The sequence below is a fragment of the Lactuca sativa genome, chromosome 8, assembly GCF_002870075.4.
Source record: "Lactuca sativa cultivar Salinas chromosome 8, Lsat_Salinas_v11, whole genome shotgun sequence".
Lineage (NCBI taxonomy): Eukaryota > Viridiplantae > Streptophyta > Magnoliopsida > Asterales > Asteraceae > Lactuca > Lactuca sativa.
Window position 1 is genome coordinate 243,754,429 of NC_056630.2, and position 22,203 is coordinate 243,776,631.

Genomic DNA, 22,203 nt, shown 5'->3' on the forward strand with positions numbered 1-22,203 from the left:
TATACGGAACAAAGAGTACTATTTTCACCGATCACAAGAGCCTTCAACACATTTTCGATCAGAAGGAACTCAACATGCGACAACGACGATGGGTCGAGTTACTGAATGACTACGAATGTGAAATTCGTTATCATCCTGGCAAGGCCAACGTAGTAGCCGACGCCCTCAGTCGAAAGGAATACATTGGTCGGAGGGTCAAATCTCTGACCATGACTATCCATTCCCACTTATCCACACAAATTAAGGAAGCACAAATGGAAGCTTTGCAACCTGAAAATGTGGCGGGTGAATCCCTGCGAGGAATGGAGAAGAATTTAGAAGTCAAGGGTGGCGGAGCCTACTATCTCATGGACCGAATCTGGACCCCAAATCATGGTGGTTTCAGAAACGTAGTCATGACCGAGGCTCACAACTCAAGATATTCCGTTCACCCGGGTTCAGATAAAATGTATCTGGATCTTAAGAAACTGTACTGGTGGCCTAACATGAAAGCAGAAATTGCTACCTTCGTGAGTAAATGTCTTACTTGCGCTAAGGTTAAGGTCGAGTATCAGAAACCGTCAGGACTACTACAACAACCAGAGATACCAGAATGGAAATGGGAGCGGATTACTATGGACTTCATAACCAAGTTACCCAAGACGACAAGTGGACTTGATACCATATGGGTCATTGTCGACAGATTGACCAAATCCGCACATTTCCTACCCATCAAGGAGACTGACAAAATGGAGAAGCTTACGAGAACTTACTTAAGGGAAGTAGTGCGACTGCATGGTGTTCCGATATCCATTATCTCCGATCGAGATAGTAGATTCACTTCAAGATTCTGGCAGTCACTACAAAGTTCCCTGGGAACTAGGCTAGACATGAGTACAGCCTACCACCCACAGACAGACGGACAAAGTGAGAGAACAATACAAACTTTAGAAGACATGCTGAGAGCCTGCGTGATTGACTTTGGAAAGGCATGGGATATTCATTTACCCCTTGTCGAATTTTCATACAACAATAGTTATCATACAAGCATAAAGGCTGCTCCGTTTGAAGCCCTCTATGGTCGAAAGTGCAGATCCCCTCTGTGCTGGACTGAAGTTGGCGATACCCAGTTAGCTAGAGGAACAGTTCCTGAAAGCACTCTCACCGGTCCGGAGATCATACGTGAAACAACAGAGAAGATCGTTCAGATTCGTGAACAATTGAAAGCCTCAAGAGACCGACAGAAAAGCTACGATGACCAAAGGAGGAAACCTTTGGAATTCCAGGTAGGAGACCACGTCTTATTAAAGGTCTCACCGTGGAAGGGTTTAATACGATTTGGAAAGCGTGGGAAACTAAATCCAACATACATAGGGCCTTTCGAGATTCTTGCCAGAATCGGCCCTGTGGCTTACAAGCTTAACCTACCGCGCGAACTTAGTAACATCCATCCAACCTTCCACGTCTCAAACTTGAAAAAGTGTCTGTCCGACGAGACTCTTGTTATTCCACTCGACGAGATCGAGATCAACGAGAGCCTCAACTTTGTGGAAGAACCAGTAGAAATCATGGACCGAGAGGTCAAACAAACAAAACAAAGTCGCATACCCATCGTGAAGGTTCGCTGGAACGCCAAGCGGGGACCCGAATTCACATGGGAACGCGAAGATCAGATGAAACAAAAGTACCCTCATCTCTTTCATATTCACTAGTATCTTTACTACTTTAAATTTCGGGACGAAATTCTCTCTAACGGGGGGATGATGTGACAACCCGATATTTCAACTCTTTGTAACGACCAAAATGGGTCAAGTATTGTAACCACTTCTGAGTAATAAAAGTTACTTTCATAATAAAATGTATAAATAAGTTCCACTTAACTTCCTTCTATGATTAAATGTCTTTGAACCATGATCGTACGTGAAAAGAACGCCCAAATCCGACTTCATATAGCGAAGTTATGATTTTTCCAAGTTCGGCTTAGCAACAGACAGCTAAAAACTCGAATCGGAGATCGAGCGACTTTTGGCCGGAATGACCTAAACGAGAATCGAAGGTCTCGACAATGGTATTCCAGCGGTAAAAAGTCTGGCAAAAACCGACATCAGATAAAGAAGTTATGAATTTTCAAAGAAATTCCTTAAACACGATGGATTTTTAATAAATAATAAAAAAAATAATTTCGGAATTTGCCGACGGAGTCTAAACGAAAGTTGTAGAGCGTAGTCTCACCTACACGAGGATATAAAGACCATCGAAAACGGAGTTCGTATGAAGAAGATATGAATTTTTGAAGTTTATTAAATAAATTATTTATTTATTTTAATCAAAATTCGGATATTATCCGAAGGGGAGTCAGCGTCCTCATCCGAGGTACGCGCTGCGTACCCCTGTACGCCCCGCGTAACCGAGAGGATTGGCCTCTGATCGTCCACGTCGCGCTATCCGAAGGAAACCGACCCGTCCGACCCGACGTCCCATCCGACCCGCCGTCCCATCTGACCCGCGTACCCAGCAACCCGTCCCATCCGAACCGAGGCAGTCGAGGCTTCGGTCATGCATGACGTACGCGTACGCGCTGCGTACGAGCGTACGCCCCGCGTACCGAGGCAGACCAGCCTTACTATAAATAGGATGCGAGGGTTTCCAAAGAAAGGGCTCACTTCTCTCCTCTCTCCCTCAAATTTGCCTCGTTTTCCGTGTCCGTTCAAACCCGAAGCTCTGGTCTTTTTGGCTCAAGTCCCGAAGGTCAATTTTACTCCCGAGATTCCCGAGAATCCCGAGGAAAATCCGTTTCCCGAGACGAAACTCTGCCCGGTTTTCCATCTCGCTATCTTCAAACTTTCAAGTGAGTTTCATACCCCTTAATCAACCGTTTTAATTATTCTAAATACTTTTATATGCTTTCAAGGGGGGGGGGGGGGGGAATTACAAGTAAAATACACGAGTATTATCGTGTGTTACATAAAGAAACTCTTTCATATACTGTTATATATTCAAATTACATGCGATTTATAAACCTTTAAGGAACTTATATATATATATATATATATATATATATATATATATATATATATATATATATATATATATATATATATATATATATATATATATATATATATATATATATATAACATATGTTACAATAGCATTTTATCTGTTAAAATATAAAGTTGTTGTAATGCATGTATAAACTAAACTGTTCTTAGATTATTCTTTTCTATCTTAGACTCTACACCAAAAATCTATGCTTTCATAAACAAGTGATTCTTTTTCTAGGTATTTCTAAACAAACAAGACACACTTTTTGAAAACTATAATAGGTATAGTTTTACGAACAGATTTCTAACTCTTATGTACTAGAAACATATATTTCAAGAAGTTTACTTTTGTATACAAGAACAAACGTAACATTTTAACAAGTAGATCTGTTTTTATACCACGGTTTTGTGAGACACTAACTTCATGTACGTTCGAGTACACATTTCAAGTCCTGTATTATATACCAGAATCCCTTGGAGGGGGAGCATGGTGTTTGTGTATAGATCTATACGGGCTTGACAACCCGCGCCCTGACTGTTAGCTGCAGTCCACCGTTTGGGGTGACAAACGTCATAACATTCCAACGCCTGAAGAACGTTGTGTATAGGCATTCAGAGTCAATAGTATGGTTATAAAACTCACAAGGGGTATTAAAAATGCATTGATTTACAAGGTTTTCAAACTCATTGGTTATTTTACATTTACATACATTTTGGAAACAAACATTGGTCTTGAGTGAATGCTACTTTTATACTAGTAGAAAATATAGGATTTTCTAAACACAAGCAAACAAAGATAAAACATTTCATTTCATTCAAACATTGTCACTTAAATACTTATGAAATTCACCAGCTTAAATGTTGATCTACTCTTTCAAAATTACTTGTATGTCCTAGGAAATCAGTAATTTCATGTATTCATTTCGCTTTTGATGAAGGGATGCTGCGGCGCCAGTTTAATCTCATATTTTGACATCATATTGTAATTGGTTTTGAACATGTAACTTTTGACAAATGTAAACTTTCAATTATATATATGATGGTTGTATTGCTTTCTTTGCTATGTATTCATTTGTTACGTTACCACATGAAGTCATCCGCCCCCGAACGTTTCCGCCGTTCAGGTTTGGGGGTGTGACACAATCACGTATAGATCTATACACACAATGTCCGCTCTACTAAAGGAGACTCTGGTTACCAACTAGACGACGGAGAAGGCCGTGTCCTGAAGATGCATCCCAAATAGTGGGTAGAGACTTCCAAATAGTGGGTAGTGTGTTTCAAATGTGAGTGGTGAACTAGAGGTAGAGACTCTTAACTGAACTGACTAGAGTAAACCTATATGTCTATGCTCGTATACATAACATACAACTAATGAATCAAACGACCTTCGGACGGCCATCCGATCCCACCAGACCACATCTCAACGAAGAAAATGAAATAGGGCGGACAAACCTTCCTAAGTCCTTCAATCATTATTTATATGCAACTATACAAGTACAACCATACATCTAACTACGACTGAGTGTGTAACAAGTGTGAATGAATAGTGTGGAACAATTGAATCATAAAGTGTGAACAAATAGTGTGGAATAACCAATGTATAACGTACAGTGTAGAATAACCGATGTATAACGTACAGTGTGGAATAACTTAATCATAAAGTGTGAGCGAATAGTGTGGAATATCCAAATCGTAAAGTGTAAACAAACAGTGTGGGATAATCGAATCGTGATGTATAAGCGTTATCAAGTATGAGTGTACCCCGAAGTGGAATCGTTAATATGCATAAGTGAAACGGAAACGAGATCATGTATACGTGAAGATGAAACGCATCACCAGGTATAAGTGTGTCAGATAGGAGTTTAAACTAAGTAGGGCGAAGCAACAGTAACAAACAAGTAAAAGTACGTCGTAAAAGAGAAATTTGACGAAAACCTTGGAAAACCTTTATATATTAAGAAAATTACGACTTGGTATTCCTTTGTGAAATAAGTTTGATTTAAAACCTTTAAAAATTCTTTGGAAACCTTTCATAAATCAGTTTGAAATGAAACTTTGATAAAGCAGTATAATTAAGAACTTGAACAAGTGAAAACCTTTTAGAAAACCATTTATAGTACCCTACTCGGTAAAACAGTGTACAGTGTGGTAAAATCTCGTGCATGCGGGTTATCAATCACATGTGATTGATATGATAACTGGCATGTTTAACTTTTATTCCCCCTATAAAACCTGTAAAAACATTTAAAAGGTTCATTCAGGGGTATGAACTCACCTGGTGTAAGTAGGTCCAACGGAGGTGTCGGTTGGGTGTTCGGTGTCACGTAAAGACTCGGACACACTCAATGACCTATTTAACATATGATAACATATGTTAACATACAATTAGTATATTTAATACTAATTAAACATGTATACGCACTCAAAGGAGCGGAAAATACATTGGTTAAGTGTTTGGGGTGTCCCGGGTAGCGTTTAAAGGTGTGTATGGCTTAGGAATGGAGTTTACTCTCCAAGAGTAAACTCACCTTATGATGTTTACGGCCCAGGGACATCTCACCATGAGTTTACAGCCGTAAACTCATGGTGAGGGGTTTTAGTGTGTTTTAAGGCTTCTAACTTGTTCATGGAATTATTCTAGGTCCAAAACTATATAGTATGAATGAGTTTAAGGTCTTTAAGGGCATTATTATGGAGTTTACGGCCCATGAATCATCCCTAAGGGAGTTCACGGCCGTGAACTCCTATGCCATGAATTAAGTGAAGTTTTAAGCCCTTAATACCTTCCTAGCATTTTATAATGAAGTGTGAGGCCATTTAGGGGAATTAAAACTATCATTTGGGCATGTTTGGGGGTGTTTACGGCCTTGGTACATGCCTGGGCCGTAAACTCCTTTTACCCCTTCATTTCATTGTGTTTGGATGATCTAAACCCGAAATGATAAGCCCCTAATTTATGTATTAAGCCTAAGGGTGGTTTGGGAGTGTGTTTGGGGCATTTTGACAAGGTTTAGAGGTGTTTACGGCCTAAGCATGTGCTTGGGCCGTAAACTCTCTTTTAGGCCCTAAATCTTTGTGTTTTCATGTTTAAACACTCCTAGATAAATTCCTTAATTGGTTCCTAGGCTCAATGGGACAATTTCGGGTCATTTTGGCCACATTTAAGGGGTTTACGGCCCTAGAGTGTTCCTGGGCTGTAAACTCCTCTTTGACAGCTTATATGGTCGAATTTTGGGTTATAAACACAAGTCATAATGTTTAGAACAAGCTAGGATAAGCGGACTTACGATTTGGAAGCGTTTGGTTGCGGATTCGGGTCGAAAACGAGTCTAGAGAGAGAGTATAGAGAGAGAGGGTGGAAAGGCTCAAATGGAGTTTACTCCCCCTTATATATGGGTGGGAGTTGGAGCTCAGTGGAATTCTACCCAATACTGCCGTTATACAGGGCTTTTGGTCGCACCCGATTTAGTGGTCGTAATAATAAAAACTAACTTTTTTCAATTAAATGGAAATGTGTGTTATGTGTTTTTATTTCCTTTTATCACGACTTAACGGCATATTAAATATAAACAAATGAAATGTTTATTTAATTGGCGACCTCTAATTAACGAAACTTTTATACAGTGGAATATTCCGTTAACGGTAACGGGGTAATGTACGGAATAACTTTGGATTGTCACAGTTATTCTTGTGTTTCACTTTATATGTTTTGACTTCCTGAATAATTTAATTGGTTAAGAACAGTAAAATTATTCGAACGGGCCACAGTCGTTCATATGTTAGAAGTAGGTATGAATGAATACTGTCGTGAATTGGTGTGTGGATTGTCTAAAAGAGTATTAGATATAAGCAAATGTTTGCTGCAACGTTCATGAGTGCTTATGAATATGAATTTGAGCATTGGAATAAACCCACGCTCATTTGGATCACTCCATGGATTGTATCACGAGTGATTGGTGAGATGATAACATCTTATATTTTTGAAACCGAGATGTGTGAGTTGTATCTTGCTAATCGGTTGCACATTGATAATATGTAAACGCACTAGTAACTTGGTGTTATAAAACATATTGTTGTGTGTGATTCGGTGAGTGAGTGCAAGCGAGCATTGTATCAAAGTTTATTCGTTCCTTTTATCCAAAGTAGGATAAAAGCGATATCTTTGGGCCCCTCGATGGTTTAGTGATGACAAACGTAAATGCTCGGCCGGGCTAGGGCTAATTTGATTTGTTCAATTAGTCAGTCATCATAAATCGGAAATCGAGAGATAGTACAAAGAGAATGATTTGAAATCATATCTCATAAGATATATAGAATGGAGGAATATATGATCCCTTATCTAAAGGACATACGTATCTGATAGGATCAGAGTTGACAGCGGCTTTGGAAAGCTACGATTGCAGATCAGGATCTGAAGTCATACGCAGAGTAGTTATTAGACTTATCCAAGTGGGAGACTGTTGGATTAGTGTCTAAGTCCATGACTATTTTGGTATGTACTTGACCCGATGGTGCATGGTCCTTTTAGGTTGCCTTCACCAAAGCAACTTGATAGGATGAATTATGGAGAGAAAGGATTAAATATGAATTATTAATATATTATGAGAATAATATATTAAAGGAGAAATCATATTGTTTAATTAATATTAGTCAATAATTAATTAGTAATTAGTTTTGTGACTAAAAGAGATTAATTAAACTTAAGGGACTAGAATTGTAATTAAAAGATAATTGCAATTTGGGCTATGGATTGTCTTATATTGAGGAGTGGACGAATTCTATGGGGAAATCCATGAGGAAATCGTCCAAGGCCTTAAGGAAAGGATTCCATGGGTTGCTTAGGGCTTAAGCATCCAAATTAGGGTTTCCTTGTTAGATAACCCTAATAGCCTCACTATATATAGAACCCTTAAGGCTCAAAAACGTGGGGAACTTCTCTTCTAGGGTTAGAACACGTTTTGGGCAGCCTCTATCCTCTCTCCTCTTCATCCTCTTGCTCTTGGTGTTTGTGAACCTTTAGAGGAGTGCCATTTGTGACTCTAAGCTTTCTAAAGTCAATAAAAGGAGGAATTGGGATTGTTATTGCTACATAACAATCAAGGTAATATCTTAAACCTAAATATATGTTAATATCGATTTCCATATGTTAGAATTAGGGTTTATAGTCTTGGATAACTTGCATGTACAATAGAGAAACCTAGATCCAAGCATTAGGGTTTGTATGAGCACATAGGATGTTCTTGTGACCAAAACCCATCAGATGCTTCTGATCAAACCCTACCGGCTCCTTCTCTCTCATGAACCTTTGTGGGAGAGTCATCTTTGATGGATCCAACTTTATGGATTGGATCAGGAACATCAGGACGGTCACTCGGTATGAGAACAAAGAATATGTTCTCGACAAGGATCTTAACGAACTTGAGTCGTCTGCTACTCCTAAGGAGATCGTTGAATATGAGGCACATGAAAGAGATGCTACCAAGGTGGCATGCATCATGTTGGCCACTATGACAGCCGAGCTCCAAAAGTCCTATGAGGACTACTATCCTTTTGAGATGCACCAGGATTTAATGGACCGCTACCATCAGAGTTGTAACAACCCAAAAATCATGACTAAAAATTTCTTTAAAAACATTACTAAAATCATATTTATAAAAACTGTATCATAAGTCATAACATAAATTCTCGAGTATTAATTCAAAACATAATATCATTATCAGAGTCAAACATTCCCAGGCTAACTGACTATGATGTGTGCACTGCAATCTTTCCCGAGCTCCTCTTTTGAAAACTGAGTACCTGAAACCAAAACTGAAAACCATAAGCACGAAGCTTAGTGAGCTCCCCCAATCTACCACATACCATGCAATAACCTATAAAGCACATACTAGGCCTTGCCCACTGCATCGGACCGAGGTCCGGACTGACTGGGGCCTTGCCCCCTGCATCGGACCGAAGTCCGGAATCTGACTGGGACCTTGTCCCCTGCATTGGACCGAAGTTCGGACTAACTGGGGCCTTGCCCCCCTGCATCGGACTTAAGTCCGGAAACTGACTGGGACCTTGTCCCCTGCATCGGACCGAAGTCCGGAAACTGACTGAACATAGCATAGCATAACATATCAACTAGCATGAACACATATACTGCATATTGCATCGGGCTGTAGCCCGGAACACATAACACATAAATCCTGTCTGAGCCACGAAGGCATCAAACATACTAACTACTGCATCGGACCGAAGTCCGGAAACTACTGCTAACTGAACGGGTCGGCATTGTGGCCTTAGACCCGTTCCTACTGGAAGGAAACTCACCTGATACTGCTGAACTGCTGCTGCTAATCCCTTTGACTGCTACCTGACCTCTGACTTCGAACTGCTGCTCCACTAGCTCCTCGAGCTACCAATATCAATATAACACTTAGTCCAACTGACCTCCAAACGTCAACTAAGTCACCTCTGGTCAAAGTCAACCTTCTGGGTCAACCCTACTTGCCGAGTCCACCTAATGACTCGCCGAGTTCATATGCTCAGGGTCTTTCTATTCGCGACTCGACTCGTCGAGTCAGTCCATGACTAGCTGAGTCAACTATTCCCGAGTCCTGACCTGTCCAACTCGCTGAGTCTCCACACAACTCACTAATCTGAGCCTTGACTCGAAGGGTTTGGGGTTTCGCGACTTGACTCGCCGAGTCCATGAACAGACTCGTTGAGTCCAAGGCAATCTTCAACAGACTCGCCGAGTTGTTCATCCAACTCGTCGAGTTCATCTCCATCTTCATACTACTCGCCGAGTCCACTCAAAGGACTCGCCGAGTCCATTCAGTTTGATACCACTATTGCTACAATTTTTTTGGCTTTTAGCGAATTGGTGTTATTGAATTGGAACACTGTTGGGTATATTCTATGCCCCATGGCACACGTAAAAACATTTGGCCAAAAGCCTTCCACACAAACTTTGAAGTCAACAAAGTAAACCCCCAAATAACACTCACACACAAAAAAAGGGACCATGATTGATGAACCAATCATCTTTCTTGTGGAATTTTCCATGCAACTTCTCCCTACCAAATGTATTCCACTTTGCTATTATTCCACAAAAAACAAAAACTACTATCAGGATTGCATAGACTAACTATCAGTGTTGTGAAGTATACTTAGCTTAACTTGTTAATATTTTCAATTTATTAGTTCTTATAAGTTACAATGTTATGTCCTGTAATTTTTAAATATATACCAACACCAAAACATAAGAGATTATGGTTGATGGAAGAGAAAAAATGAAAACAAATTTGATGTCCTTAATCAATGCCAGAAACTATGAATGTCATGACAGATACTTTCATTTCAATTCATAGAATACCACTTCCCAAAGAATTTCTACATTACCCATCAGCTTTCATTTTATCCTTGTTTGTTCCTCTAAATTACTTTTTAATGTAAGTAAATACAGTATGATGTAGAGATGACAATTCCAACCCATTTATAGAAAAATGGGTTTGATTTAGGTCATTCTTTATATCTAATTGGTCAAACAGGTCAGCCCGGTTCCAAAACTCATTTAAATGTGTTAAAGTTTGTGAGCTGTTTTAATAACCAATTAATATTTTACTTCTTAAAACACAATTTTAATAAGTTTTCTTAAAATATTTAAGGCATTCCAGTAAACACTTATGATATTTTAAAACACACATGCACTTAAAAGAAGCACTGATTTTGTTGTCTTTACAAGATTTACAGGTTATTAAATTTGAATAAAACTATTGATGCATGCTAGAACTCATATCTTTAAAGTTGTAATTCATTTTAGTTGCAACTAGTGCGGTCTCTAATATGTCTAAGATGCAATATTTGTGTTGATATTTACAAAAAGTTGATTACATGAAAATAAACTGTCTTTTTTCTGTCAAAAATATACAGTAAAAAATGATATTAGATAACTAATATCCAGAAACTTGTATTTTGGTCTTGGGGTATTTTTCTTTTTCTCTTAATCAATATAAGTGGTTGTTGGTTATTCCACATGACATTCGTAAATGTATTTGGCTTATTGGCCACAATTTATTAATTTTCATGGAAGACTTGGAAGTCAATGAATACATCCAAGCCTATTTTTTGTTTTCTCTAGATCGAAAGAAGTGCTTTTTAGCCAAGTCTATCCCCCTTGGAAGAAGCAAGTGTAATTGCAATAAAAAAAAATTTTAAACAATTAAAAAGGAATTGAATATAATATAGTATTTGGCAAGATTACTATTATATTAGAAGTCACTACAAAAGACTTGGAAGTCAATGGACAGTTTGTAGCCACAAACTGGTATTTTTTTTTCTATGCCCCAAGGAAAACACAAATGTATTTGGCCACAAGTATTTTTCACAAAAGAAATTTGAGTCAACTTCTCCCTAACAAGAAAACAAATATATTCCTCTTTTCTTAATATTCCATTAAAAACGAACCTAGTATCAGGATTGCATCAGTCTAATTATCAGTTGCATGAAGCAAGTATATTTAGCTTAACTTAATTTAATATTTATCAATTCTTATTATATGTTACAATGTTAAGTACATATTCCATAACTTATATTTTGTAACTTTTACATATGTATTATAACAGATCGTTCAAACTGTATTTGTGATTCCACCCATGCATGGCTCATACCCCATAGATCATTCAAACTGTATATGAACAACAATCAATTTTAGCTCAAATGGTAAAAACCACTTACATGAGTTTCCTTTGTTGCAAAATAGGAGATAAAAAAACTAGCTACCAACAAGCTGGTTGGTTTGAATAAAGAGAGGATCAAGTTTTAATTCAATGAACTTGATATCAACAAAAAACTATTAACTTGATTTTGACATATAAAGGTTTACAAAACTAACTTTAAGTTTTTGAATATTCAGCTTTAATAGATTATGAGGAGACATACTCTCATGTGGTAGAAGCAACTACTTTGTAATAAGTTATCAGTCTCACAATATAAGAAAGATTGAATTGCATATGATGGATCTTACTGCTGCCTATTTGTACGCCTCCCATGATACCAATCTTTTATATAAACCTCCCTCAAAGATTTAAACCACCATAAACATGTAAGATGGGATCTCAAAAACACTTTGATCAAACTAAACAAGTCATTATATAGACTAAAACAATATGAGCGTATAGTGATATTTGTGGACATAAGGATACAAAAATTGTTCTAACACAACTTTATTTGAATAAGAAATATTCATTGGTAGTTTGCAGCACATTTAAGTGTGATTTAAACAAGTCATTAGTATATTTTGCTAATCATACAAGACTTGATATCTCGTTCTCTGTAGATTTAGTTTGTTGGTCCGGAAGTATCACATCAATGTACATGTATATGTATTTTAGTGTATCTATATGTATATCAATGTATGTGTGTGAGTATTTGTTGGTGTATCAATGTACATGTAATATACTAATATGTCTACCAATGGATCCTACAAACGTGTTTAACTTTAACATCACCCGTAATATTGTTCTTATGAGACATGACAAACACACATTTCATAAAGGAACAACATAACATGTCAAGTGTACTAACCTTTAGAAGATGTTGCAATCAGCATAATTAATGCTTGAAACTTGATACAACCACTGAGACATCCAATATGATCAACAAGTCACCTGAAACACCACAAAAGCAATCAACAAAAATGCTTAATACCACCAAACTCAACAACAACAATTACCAGCATATATGATACCATTGCATTCTATTTGGGAGAGAATAAATAGTTCACTTTCTTGGTAATTATGATAAACAAACAAGCTTACTCATTATAATTATCAGATAATAAATTCATTCTACTTACTGTATATATGATCTCTAATTTTGGTATATGTTCAAAACAAAACGAAAGAAGAAATGCATAAAAATCATCACTGCAAAAGTTAACTTGAGGAACAAGTTTAGGGACACTAGAAAGCATATAATGTAAATAATGATCCAACCAAATATTCTGTCCTTTCTTGTTTACATAAATCCTCCCAGATACCGTTGAGATACGTTGCTTAACATAGAAATTAATAAGATGAATTATTAAAATCATATATATACATGTTATCCTTTAGAAGAATGATATAATAGTTAAGTATGTGATCTTGCTAACGTATATCATCATTAAGTAAATTAAAACATTAATAAATAGAAATTACAATTTCAATATATATATATCATCTATCATTTTCTTGAAATTTTACCCAATTCTAAAGGGATTCCCGGGATTTTGTTTCTGTTGCTGTTTTGTTGTGTAATTGTTTAAATCTTTGTTTTCTTCTATTTTTTAAAAAACATTACTGTAATGATTATGAAACTTCAAGTGTTCCCATATCTTTGCTTTATAAATGTGTTCTTCAACTACAACATCTCTTCAAAGTTATAACCAGATTTGACAGTTACCCATGTTCTTTATCTGAAATGTATTACATCTGACTCGGAATAAATAATTCTATGTGGAAGAAGGTATGTAAGACAATGACTTTTGTAACTATTAATCTATTAACTTAAATACTTACACTTTGGTATTTGGTAATTTATTTAATTACTTATTTATGTTTTATGAATATATGTAATTGAAGTAGAAAGTAATTGTGGTCAACAAGATTTTCTTCTATGGTTACAGCACCAGTTATTTTCATGTTTATTGTAGCATTTGAGCATCTATTCGTTTATCTCCAAAAATCAAATAAATTCATATCAATTTTACACTTGATCGTTTGGTATTCAAAATCAAAGAAGAAGAACCAACTCTATACCTATGATATCATCTGGCTAGAACATGTCAAAATAGAACCTAATGTGATAATATTGGAAGTAAGTACACACATACATGCTGGGTTTCCTCATAACTATTCCCCCATCCTTGGATAAACCAAATAAAATTATACATAAATAAATTGATACATCATTTGTAAGAACTTTCATGGAATATGAAGAAGAACCAATTCTATAATTATGCAGCATTGCAAGAAATGTTTTTTTTTTTCCAATGCTGCAGCAACTAATACTCTAGGGTTGATGTGTACTGATCAAAATAAGTGATTGGTTGGTTGATATAATATGATACAAGCACTTGCGTAAGCACCAAAGGATCTACTAAGAAGCAGGGGAGATAATTTAGTATAAAGCATTTGCTACAGATTATATTTAGCATTGGGAGCTGCAAGTGTGTTGCAGAACAAGGCCATCAGGATCATTTGAAACATATAAATATATAAATGCATCATTTTTAATGATGCTAAATTTCAATCTTCTCTGTGTTATGGGTCCCAACATGTGAAAATTAGGTCAAATAGAAAAAAGAAGGAAAAAAAAACTTACGAGGTTAATATTGTCGACAACGACTGAGGAATGAAGGAGAGGGATGAATCAACAATTGATGGCTTTGGATTTTCCATGTCCTCGCCTCTTCGCTGGTAGTGACGGAGGATAGGGTATGAGAACGCGATCGTCGACGGAGGAATAAACAAAAGGAGATTTTGGGGGAAATTGTGTGTGGCCCACGAGTCTTCTCGCTGTAAAAAATAAATTTTGGCTCATTTTAATTTTGCCTATTTTGTGGTAATATTAAATTTTATTCGTTCATCATTTTTTATGGTTTTTTATATTTTATTAAATTTCATAGTAATTCACTTTCTAAATTTAAAATTTCTAATTGGATAATTCAATCATATTTTAATGTCATTAAATTAGGAACAAAATTAACGGATGTTTTTGGTAAATATAATTTCTATATCTTCCTCGTTATATTTGATGCGACATTAACCTCTGATGATTCTTTTGGTCTTCTGCTGCTGCGGAGATCTGCTAGTCACAATCAGAGAGATGCGTTAGAGCCGTCCCAGGGACTGTGCCTCGGGAGCGGACACCGATGATCAAGTTAGATTAGCTGATAGATCTGAGATGGTCCTACATAGCTGGAGAGAACCATCTTGGTGCTAGTGGTCGTGTATGGTTGCTGATGGCGGCGGGCGGCGGCTGAGCCACCCGGCATGTGTATAGTGTGGCGACTAAGCTAAGGGCAAGATCCCCCTCCATGGAGGAGGTACTGTTCATTATATAGGGGACAATTAGGTCAAGGGGAATTAGGTCAGGCCTTGGGCCCGCCTAATTCAGGCCCAACTAGCAAGGAGTTGGGCAAGGCCGCCCGGAGGCGCGCGGGCGGGGCTGGTGAGCGCGCACCAGGAAAGACTGGCAAGGGGCGTTAGGCAAAGGAGCGTCGAGCCGGGCCGGCAAGAGAGTCCCCAACATGGCTGGCAAGGGAGCACCAGGAAAGGTTGGCAAGGGGATGCTAGGCAAGGCTGGCAGGAGCGCGCCAGGCCAAGCTGGCGCTTTAAAGTGGTCTAGGCCATGCTAATGTACCATATATCATCAAGTCCCCCCAGTCTGGTGTTATTGGTACGCGGCCAATGACATCGGACTAGAACTAGTCATATAAACAAGCAGGAGAGTCCCCAGCGAGGCTGGCAAGGGAACGCCAGGCAGGGCTGGCAGGAGCGCGCCAGGCCAGGCTGGCGCATAGAGCAGTCTGGGCCATGGTAGTGGACCATATATCATCAAGTCCCCCCAGTCTGGTGTTATTGGTACGCGGCCAATGACATCGGACTGGACTTAGTCATATAAATTGTGCGTCATCAAGTCCCCCTAGTCTGATGCGATTGGGTTGCTGACAATTGGATCGGACTAGATAAAGCACCAATATATCAAAGAATAGAGAGAACGTTTGAACCTCGTCCACGAGAGTCGTGGGGTTGCGTGATGAGCCAAGCATTACTTATGTAGCCTTGACTAGATACTCCTTCGTTGAGAGGAGTGCGAGGTTGCTAAAGAGTGTTATGCGACACTAATGTCGATAAAATGTCTGGCCAGTGTAGCTAAGGAGCGTAAGCTCGCCGTACAGTCTCTAAGACCGCTATTCGACATGATTGTTGTGGTATTCATGCACATATGGAATATCACCAATATCTGTCTACATAGTTTGCATTAATAACCATCTTGAAGGTATTTCTTGCTTGGGCTACACCTAGTTGGATTCCCCCCAGTCTGATGTGGGTAGAGTAGGTAGCCGCGTCAGACTATGTCGTTGAACCAATAAACCGTAAGGTTGTTGACCATAATATAAGTGGCAGAGATTTTGAGAGCTGGGCGATTAGGTTGCTAGCGAGGGTCACGTAGTGAGACTATTGTCGATAGTCAGACAACAGAACTCCTGAGGAACAGGCAGTGAGGCTATATGTAGGAAATATGCATTAAGACTGTTGCCGAGAGCCAGGCAGCAGAGGTGCTAAGGGATGAGCGGTGAGGCTGAGGTATGGGTTGCGCAGCAAGACCGTTTCCGAGGGCTAGGCAATAGTGATGTTGAGGGATACACAGCGAGGCTACAGGTGGGGTTACGCAGCAAGACCGTTTCCGAGAGCCATGAAACAGAGATGTTGTGGGGTACGCGGCGAGGATACAGGTAAGGTTGCATAGCAAGACCATTTCCGAGAGCCAGGAAACAGAGATTTTGTGGGATACGCGGCGAGGCTACAAGTAAGGTTGCATAGCAAGACCATTTCCGAGAGCCAGGAAACAGAGATGCTGAAAGGTAGTAGGTAGCAGGGCTGCTGTCAAGATGACCTTCTTGCTGGAGAGTAACCTCACTATAGCAGGTTGTAGTGTAGATAACACTTCATCGATCATCCGAGCACAAGAGAACCATGATGATTGTGAGAGAGGAAGCACCGAGATCATGGTGTTAGTCACGGAATAAGCTTGTGATGCGCGACTTAGGAGAATAGCTCGGGCTTAGCAGCCAGCGAACATGGAGATGTCATGAGGGAAGGCATCGTGTGTAACAGATCGAGTTTGGTTGCTAACGATCGTTAATAGATCACGCGAGAGAGCATCGCGTGGAATGGATCGGGCTTGGCTTCCAGCGATCGTAGATAAATCACGTGGAAGAGCATCGCGTGGAATGGTCGGAGCATGTTGCTATAATGGAGTCGGGCTGAGAAGCCAGGCGACTTGAGGCGGTGGGTACTGAACCTCGCATGCGGAGCTTGCCGCTATAATGGAGTCGGGCTGAGAAGCCAGGCGACTCAAGGCGAGGGTACTAAACCTCGTATGCGGAGCTTAGTGGCCAACAATCTATGTGTCTGGCCCGGGTGATCAGCTCGTGTTGAAGTGTAATGGCATCTGATGCTTTGCTACATCACTAGTTTGGTGATTGGTGCCTCGCTGTCTTGGCTATCTGTCGAAGGCTATGCAACGATGCTACTTTGAGTTGTATAATGTAGTTGTTATCGAGTGGTGCACAGCGAGACTGCCGTCGAGAGCTGGTCAACATGGCCGCTGAGAGCTGAGCATCGAGCTGCTAGCGATACATGAGCAACATGACCACTGAGAGTTGGGCAACGAGTCTCCCGAGGATTGAACCACGAGGCTGCTCTTTTGATCTGGAATATTGGTGTCACCCTAGGGGTGCACTGTCATGGACAACATCAGCTCTTCCGGTACACTAACTTTGCCCATTCGGAGTAAAAATTACTTCTGCATAGTATCGCAGCAACCCTACCCCCCCTTTTTTTAGAGGAGGCGAGGAATAGAAACGATGGATGCATAGTTGCAGGAATTTGGGCAACACAGCTACTGAGAAAAGCTAAGTGACCCAAGTACCAACAAAATCTGGGCAGCACAACTGGCACGACTGCTGGGAGTCAGGCAATGTAACTGCTGATGATTGGGCTGCGCAACCGCTGGGAGTTGAGCAACGAGACTAGCAGGGGCCAGTCAACATAAATGGTGAGGGTTGAGTAGCAAGACTGCTTGAAGTTGGTCAACATAGTTGTTGATAGTCGCGCAACGTAGCTGTTGATTGTTATTTCGAAATGATTCACTAGTAGTAGTAGCGTATTACTCTTCTCCCACCCCCCCCCTTTTTTTTTGGAAAAGTTGTCGAGAGTTTGAGTCGCAACGCATTTTGATGAGCGAAACTTGCGCTGCGCATGTAACGCCCTGTTCTAAAAGTATTCGTTCGTGAATTTCAGAAACCAAAGCTAGGGGTGTTTTGGTCATTTATGGGATTGGAGTTTATTTTGAGAAGGTTTTGGGGCTGAGACATGCTGCTAGAAGCGTAGGGCTTCTCGCCACCTTTCTGTGGATATAAAGTTCATCAGAAACGGATTTAGAATGAAGACGTTATGACACTTTGAAGATTTGGCAATAATGGACCTTATGGAGAAAAGTTCGCATGGAAGGCCATGCATGCATGTTTGGAACACGCGTGGGTACGCCCAGCATACTGGGGCAACTTGGTCGCGGATGTTCAAGGCGTATGCCCAGCGTACATGGAGGTACGCCCAGCGTAAGCTAAAAGTCATGAAACCCTAATTTTTGGGTTGAGCACTATATAAAGGACATGTTGGCTTCAACCCTAACCCCATTTCAGCCTCCCCAACCTCAAAAGAAACCCTAGAGCATCCCTACCCTCATTTTGTGAGATCTTGACCTTGGAGAACCCATTTTTGATGGTTTAAAGCTTGGAATAGAAAAAGAAGAAGGTTGGCAAGGAGGAACCTTGGAAGCTAGAGCTTGTAGATCTGGGTTAAGTGCTTCATTTCATACCTCTTCAAGGTAAAAAGTTTTGAGCTTGATGATTAATCTCTTAGATCTCCTTTGGTTCAAGTTTATGGACTTTTTGGTCCCAAGATTGGGTCTTTGAGACTTAAGCACGTTTCTAAGACCAGGGTTGCCTCCCTTAGAGTCAGATGAGTCCCATAAGCAGTAAAGTTCCAACCTTTATGGTCCTATTAAGTCCATGCATGAGATCTAGTCCCCTTTATGGAAGTAGAAGATTATTTTGGGAGTTTGAGTTGGTTTGGGCCATATAAAGTCACCAAGTCAGTGACTTTATGGCTTAAGACATGGAATAAGGCTTGGATATGAGTTTGTAGCTTCTAAATCGGGGTATTAAGCACATCTTAGAAAGTTGACTTAATGGGGATGTATGTTGGGCATACAAGGAGGTACGCACGGCGTACAAGCCATCAGCCAGTACGCTCGGTGTGGGCTGTGCTTAGTGGACCATCATGAGTCAGTGATTATGGGCCAAGTTTATGTGTTGAGCATAGGGTAAGGCCCAATGTAGCAAATTAGGCCATTAATGGGCCAATAGTGGGCTTGGGAAGCCTACCTGATGTTGGACATTTTTATATTATGTTTTGGGCCCTAGTTATGGACCATTATGGGGTAGGGGTAAAATGGTAATTTTACCCTAAGAGTGACTATGATATTGGGCTAAGTGATATTGTGATCTTGGTAGCTCGGGGAGCCGAAAAATCAGCAGTCGGGGAGTTTCCAGTCAGCAGTAGAGGGTTATCAGCAAGTTCAGCAGTGCAAGGTGAGTTTTCCCTTTGTGTGGATGGGTCTACGGCCACAATGTCGGCCCATGTAGATATGAGTAGGAAGACCCATGGGTTAGCCCTATGCACGGTATGCCAGTATGATATTTAGGACCAAGGTCCGAATACTGCTTTCTTTGTGCCTTAGGAGTTCTAGTTGTTTTTCACTAACTAGTAAACGAATATATTACGTTACATATTGCAAGGACTAAATAATTTTAGAAGGTTAGGTCTAGCTCTATTTCGCAACTCATGTTTGAGTCTAACCGTTGTAGGTTAGGATCTCTCATTCGAAGAATTATCTAGTCTGAGTGATATGTAATTGTATTCGCGAGCTAGTTAGGGAAAGATAGCAGGAACTTCTTATGCAGCTGATGGCGGAGAGTGGGATGGTGATTTCCCTAGGGCAAGCCTAGGAAGAGAGTAGCGCGTGAAGCATTAGTAGTAGTATTAGGGACTTGGTGGAGTCGAGGCAGTACTTGAGGAAAGTACGGATAGATGTGGAAGGTAGTATGGGCCTGTAATACTGAAAGCAGGGAATCCGTACTCGAATCAAAGAAGCCTGAGATGAATCCAGGAAACATGTAGTGTTTGAGATTCCTCTAGTTATGTACAGTATTCTGATGTTGTTATGATGTGTTTTTCAGAATGATGGTTCTGTTGGATTAGTGTCTAAGTCCATAACTATTTTGGTATGTACTTGACCCGATGGTGCATGGTCCTTTTGGGTTGCCTTCACCAAAGCAACTTGATTGGAGAAATGAATAAAGAGAGAGAGGATAATATGATTTATTAATATGTTATAAGAATAATATATTAAAGGAGAAATCATATTTGTTTAATTAATATTGGTCGATAATTAATTAAGAATTAGTTTTGTGATCGAATGTAATTAATTAAACTAGAGGGGCTGATTTGTAATTATGTGATAGTTACAAAATAAGGTAAGGATTATCTTATAAGGGTGGTGAACGAATTTAAGGTTGGAAAGCCTTAGAATTCGAGTATGATAAGGATTCAAGGATTATCTTATTGGTTGCTTAATGGATAATCAACTAGATAAGGATAATGACTGAAACCCTATCTTTACACCTATATAAACACCACTAGGGTTATGAATTCGTGTATCCCTTCCCAAGAGGTGCCAAATACGAATTCTAACCTCCCTCCTCTCTCCTTATACCTTCTCCACTTGCTTATGGTGTTTGTAAGCCATTAGAGGAGTGACACTTGTGACTCTCTGCTTTCCAAGGTCAATTCAAGGAGGAATTGGATTGTTATTGCTACATAACAATCAAGGTATGTTCTTAAACCTATTTACATGTGAATTCTGATTTCCATATGCTAGTATTAGGGTTCAAAGTCTTGGATTCAAAGTATGTACAATAGAGAAACCTAGATCCGAGCTTTAGGGTTTGTATGAGCACATAGGATGTCTTATGACCAAAACCCATCAGTGGTATCAGAGCCATGATTGGTTTCTATTGTATTGATGCTTGATGTAACTGAAAATCGTGTTTGGCCTCACTGTTCGACCTGACTCGGCGAGTCAGCCTTACTCGGCGAGTTCCAGAGGGTGACTCGGCGAGTCGGTGCGTCAGACAGTGCTTATCTCGGGATTTCTTGCTGTTTTTGCATTGGGATAATTACCTTATCATGTTAGATTAATATTAATCCGATTATATGATATATTTGACTATAATTTTAATCTAATTGAAGATATTTATCAATTAATAAGATAATTGTTTCCTTATAAGATAATTGATTAATTATTTTAAGTAAATTGATAAATTGTTTTGCAAGAAATCATCAAATATGGATAATTATGTGATTAAATGTTAATTTAAATTATTTGTTATTTGATCCTTGTTGTTGTGAAAAGTTTCATATTTGGCCCTTTAGGTTTTATAGTTTAAAATTTGAACCCCAAAAAGTTTTGTTGTTTTGAAATTTAAATAGTCGAAACCCTAATGTTTTGAAAAAGGTTTCAAAACTTGCCCTCAAGTTTTGGAATTTAAATTTTGATTAAATAGTTTAATTTTGATGTATATTTAAATTCTAAACCCTAATGTTTGAAATGTTTCAAAACTTGCCCTCAAGTTTTGGAATTTAAAAGTTGATTAAAAGTTTAATTAGGAATGTTAAATTCTAAAACTTTATTATAGTTTTGAAAAAGTTCAAATCACACCATTATGGTTTTATTAATTAATTAAGGTGTATAATTAAAAGAGATTTAATAAATCCATAAAAGTTTAGGCTTACAATTTAAGTGAATTAAAAGTATAATTGTTAAATTGAACCACCTAGTATTTTAAAAGTTGTAAAATACACCCTATACTATATATAACATTAAAAGTCTAACATTATATATATGTATAACTAAAAGTCAGTCTTACCGTTAGTAGGCCTCATTCACGAAGCTGGTCTATAAGGGGTGTTTAAGGAAATTGCCTATAAAATGGCGATTGAATGGGTATCCACTCTTACCCACCGCACTCTTGACTAGTGGAGGGTCGTTAGCCGAACGGGTAGGATAGGACGAAACCTTCCATTATAAGTATAATGAATTATCAAGTAACTAAATGTTTTATAAAATTCCCAATCTTAGTTACTTAGGCAAAAGTGAATTGATGCAATTCCATGAAATTACACTTTGTGCCCTTGCGAAGACGTTAGTGGAGCGTGTGTGGTTAACCGGCACACTAAATGGGTCTAAGCAAAGGTAGCAAAGGGTGACTCAATGTTTGTCATAGTTCGGTGGAGCG

At 39.1% G+C, this 22,203-nt stretch overlaps 1 protein-coding gene across 1 annotated transcript in view; it reads right to left on the bottom strand.

Annotated features, from left to right (window-relative positions):
* Nucleotides 1-14,520, bottom strand: part of LOC111911331 (receptor-like protein EIX2) — a 259,032-nt gene extending 244,512 nt beyond the window's left edge. Inside the window, exons 1-2 of the mRNA XM_052766806.1 lie at nt 14,379-14,520; nt 12,600-12,682 (exon numbers count right to left, since the gene is read on the bottom strand). The gene's annotated coding sequence lies outside the window, so the exon portion shown is untranslated. The remainder of the gene's footprint in view (nt 1-12,599; nt 12,683-14,378) is intronic.
* Between the last annotated feature and the right edge of the window lie 7,683 nt (nt 14,521-22,203).